The 4,842-nt window shown below is 44.1% G+C and overlaps 1 pseudogene; it reads right to left on the reverse strand.

Moving 5' to 3' along the window:
• Positions 1-1,446: 1,446 nt before the first annotated feature.
• LOC110552102 (DNA-directed RNA polymerase II subunit GRINL1A-like) lies at positions 1,447-2,704 on the reverse strand (annotated as a pseudogene).
• Positions 2,705-4,842: the final 2,138 nt, after the last annotated feature.

Genomic DNA, 4,842 nt, shown 5'->3' on the forward strand with positions numbered 1-4,842 from the left:
AGCTGTATTTGCTTGGAAGCATCACTTTTACTTCTGTTTAATTTGCATTCTGTGCTGGGCATGGAACTTGGGGCCCCATGCATGCTATGCAAATACTCTACCACTGTACACCCCAGCTCTGTAATCTTTTGTGAAGTAGGCAAAGGGAGACATTTCTGAATCATCTTGATACTTGTATTTCTGTGTCACATGAATTTTGCAAACACGTACTAGTTTGACAAACACAAAAATAAGAGTGTTTTGCTATAGAGTGGTATGTCACTATGAGGGGAAGCATGGGTTTTAGTAGGGCATGTCCAAAGGCTCATTACTAACAGAGTTGAATGCTCCTGCCAGCTAAGAGCTTTCTGCGTGTTTGACTGGAAAGTGAATGTTGGGTTTAGAAACGCTATTTCTAGATTTGAGTCCTTTCTAAAATCATATTTCCATGGTATAATTAAGTATTCTTCTTCAAATGGAATACCAAGTTGTTCATTTTTTTTTCTTTAGAAGTTGCTCTGATTGGTAGTTTATTTCCCCTTTACAAGTTCCACATAACAGACCAAGTTTTTTCTTTTTTCTTTTTTTAATATAACATTGTTATCTTTTCTGGAAATGATCATATAATCATTTTAATCAATAAAAATGTGTACACACATGAGACTGAGGCTTCTGTGGCCTATAAACACCTCTTTGGGTTTAAAAAGGAAAAAAAAAACCAACAGAAATATACTGTAACTCCTAGAAAAACAGCAGTTTCCTTACCAAACATGAGCGTCCTGTACAGGGACCTATCATCCAAGATAGCAATGAGCTCAAGGCAGGGGAAGCAGGAGCAGCTCCCCACACCAGCTCAGAAGAGCCTCCCCCATCCAGCAGCTCTTCGAAGGGCCCCTTATCCTCATCACAGGAAGACAGAAGTGACCCCAAAAGAACACAGGAGCAAATGCACACTTCTAACATTTCTGAGTGTCTCCACAGTATTTCACACCCAGATCCCAGGAACTCCATGCAACCATGTGTGCCCTTCTTTAGATTGTTCCCTTCATTTCTCAAGAGAGGGAACCAGGTCAGCTCTCCCTAGTTCGTTTTAGGTGCCTGGGATAACCAAGTAGTTCACCAGAAGGGATGTAAGCAACGCTATTTGATAACGAGTAAGAATAAGAGAAAAAGCAGTTGTCTTAAAGAACAAGGGTGCTCTGCTCACACTAAAAATCAGACCAATGCACAACATTCTGCAAAACCGTAATACGACGGTCAAACACAATGTTCAAATATTAAACTGTTCCAGCGCTCGACGAGCATCTTCTGAAACACAAACCGGGCTCTCATTTTGTAGCTACTTTTGCGTAACTTTAAAAAAAATGCTGTCCCTTCACAAGGCATGACACTGATCTTGATACTTGTGAGCAAGGTTGATGTGAGACAATAGCAGCTCAACATTCAGCTTTTGGGATCTTCCAGCGCTCAGTCTTCAGCATTCATCCGAGGACCGGCACCACCTTCGCCCCTCACTTCTCGGTGTCTCCCTGAAGACTCCCCTTCTGGATTGTAGCTCTGCATTTGAATATTCAGTCTCCCAGCTAGTTTCTGTGCGACGAGCTTTGCTCGCTTCTCCTCCTAAGTCTGCTTTTGCTCTCTCTGCCTGGCCAGTGGCTCTTCCAGGAAGAGTCGCTGTGCAAGCAGGAGATGGGGCGGAGGCGGGGGAGGGGTGGATGGGCGTGTTGCTGTGACGTCATCACGGTGCTGCCGAGCCCTGCATCCTCACTTTTCTGAGGAAACTGGAGACTCACCTCACTGATAACGACTTGGTACGTGACGGTTGTGTAGGTAACACGTTGGTCTTTTAAGCTTATGAGGAGGGGTCGCCGGGTTTCTGGCTCGCATTTCTAGCACTTCCATGTAATGAGCCTTCTTAGGATTCTCGCTCTGGAGCCCTGGAAGGTTGTCAGCCCTGGTGTTTTCTTCTGAGGTTCACTCTGGTCTGCGATTGTGAGCTTTTGAAATTTACTGATGAACAGACAGTCACTGCTGCTGGAAATATCTTCTGCTTGGCTTAAAACAGGGCGCTGGGGGAGATGTTCATTAGCTTCAGATGAGGATGGCCTGGCTCCGTGCTAGGAGCTGGGCCTGTGTTCATTCTAAGGCCAGCCTCTAAAGTCTCTCCATTGCCTTTGAGAGTGAGATGTGTAGGTCCAGGGGTTGCTGAGGTTGCTTTAGATGATTTAATGTCTATAGAACTAATTCAGGAATTAATAATGAAGTATCAAGCATCAGGTCAAAATTCAGGGCCTTGTCTATGTCAGTATCAACTCTTGTGGTTGCTTTTTGCCTTAGCTTACAGTCTACACTAACAGGAGGAAACAGTTCACTTCTTCCTCCAGTCTCTTCACGATCTGCAATGGCAACTTTCAGTTTGACAGTGGTGTCTGAGATCTTTTTTACCCTGTAGGTAAATGAATTTCTTTGCAAAATAAGTTTTCGTTGTGCAAAAGTCTCTCCTGACGCCTCAACCTCTCCTGAAGCTCCGCCGAACTCCACAGCCCCAAGTCCTCGGGAGGCTGGGAGCTGGGGAGGCTCGAAGCTGCTGGGCAGCGAGCACATTGTGCATGGGCTGCGGCTGGTATTGCGGGCAGGGTTAACAGCGGCACACAGCCAGCCTTGTTCATTACTCTTATTGCAAAAGCAGCCCTACTGTCAATGCAAAACAGCGCTCAGCTCTTGATACTCCACATAACTCGCATCCACTTGGTGGGTTGTGGTCAACTATCACTGTTCTGTGCAGTTGTTCGCTTTTCCTAATGCGTCTGTGAGGCAGGTAACAACAAATCCCATCATTTGTACTCTTCATCACTGATAGGTGGGTTCTGAGACAGAATATTCAACTTGTGCAAAGTTGTGTTTAAGGAATTATGGAACCAGGGAAAGACCAGATTCCTGCCTGTTCAGACACCTTGCCTGCCACTTCTGTGGCCTGAAAGACAGCACACAGACTTCCCCAATGTGCTGCTGACAAGAGGAAGACAGTCTCCTAAGCAGGCTCTTTAAGAAATAAATACTCTTAAATGGCAGCCTTCAGACTGGGAAAAGTTCTTCACCAACCCTACATCTGACAAAGGGCTAATATCCAAAATATATAAAGAACTCAAGAAATTAAACACCAACAAACCAAATCACCCAATTAAAAAATGGGGCCCACAGAGCTAAACAAAGAATTCTCAACATAGGAAACTCCACTGGCTGAAAAACACTTAAATGCTCAATGTCCTTAGTCATCAGGGAGATGCAAATCAAAACAACTCTGCGATTTCATCGTACACCCCTCAGAATGGATAAGATAAAAAACTCAAGTGACAACACGTGCTGGCAAGGATGTGGAGAAAGGGGAACCCTCCTCCATTGCTGGTGGGAGTGCGAACTTGTAGAAGCAGTTTGGAAATCAATCTGGCGCTTTCTCAGAAAACTGGGAATACTTTAAGACCAAGCTGTACCACTCCTGGGCATATACCCAAAACATGTTCTACCATTCAGCAAGGACACTTGCTCAACTATGTTCATAGCAGCTTTATTCATAGTAGCCAGAAACTGGAAACAACCTAGATGTTCCTCAACCAAAGAATGGATACAGAAATTGTGGTACATTTACACAATGGAATATTACTCAGCTATTAGAAACAAGGAAATCATGAAATTTGCAGGCAAATGGATGGAACTAGAAAAGATCATCCTGAGTGAGTCAACCCAGACCCAGAAAGATAAACATGGTATATACTCATTTATAAGTAGATATGAGCCATATAATACTGGGTAACTATACTACAATCCTCAGACTCAAGAAGGTAAGTAATAAGGAGGGCTCAAAGGAGGTACTTGACTCCCACCCAGAAAAGAAAATAGAATGAAGGTTGTCTCTCTACGTTCGGATCTCAATTACTGTACCAGCAGAGGGCTGAACACTGGCTGGACATTGGTATTGTCATTCTTATGGCTCATCATCTGCCTCATATTTTGTCAACATACACCCTTCTCACTTTTCATTGGCTTAATAAGGATGTGATGGCCAATAGCTAGGCAGGAAAGGGAAGGAGGGACTTCTGGTCTGAGAGAGGGGGTTTCTGGAGAATGATCCAGAAAGGAGGATTTGGCCAGCAGGACACAGAGGTAGATGGATGTGAACAGGGGCAAAGAGGTGAAGACCTGGCCAGTGTGATGGGATGTAGGCCAGGGCTAGTTGGGTTAATTTACGAGCTAGCTGAGAGTCTGTCCAGCTAAGGCCTATGCTATAATAAATATTAATACATGTGTCATTATTTAACTGCTGATGGGTCCAGAAAGTCCTGCTACACATGTTAACCTGTGGGTTATCTACTGCCATTTTGATTACATATTTCCCTGTAGCATGGCCAAGTGTTTGTTCAGCTGATAAAATTCATGACATGGGATAGTGTGAGTTATCATCATCCTACTGAGATTAATGTAAAATTTAAAATGTATAAAGTGTTTATTTCTGGAACTTTCCATTTTCCTTTTTAAAAAAATTTTTAACACTGTGTGTGTGTGTGTGTGTGTGTGTGTGTGTGCGCGCCCATGTGCATATAAATGCAGTTACCTATGACAGCCAGAAGAGGGCACCAGAGCTAAGGGAAGTCAGACAAGAGAGGAGGACAAGGAGACAGGCAGGGGTCCCAGACTGCAGACCTTGCTGCCAATGGTGAGCATGTGTGCATTTCTGTTGGTCACAGCATTCCTTAATGCTGTTGTTTGACAACACACAGATTATCTACTTTGGGCCAAGGCGGTTTATTTCTGAATGTTAGAACTGGGAATCTGGGACTATGGGAGACAACTGTGGATCCCCGTGAA

The sequence above is a fragment of the Meriones unguiculatus genome, chromosome 15 (genome assembly GCF_030254825.1).
Source record: "Meriones unguiculatus strain TT.TT164.6M chromosome 15, Bangor_MerUng_6.1, whole genome shotgun sequence".
Lineage (NCBI taxonomy): Eukaryota > Metazoa > Chordata > Mammalia > Rodentia > Muridae > Meriones > Meriones unguiculatus.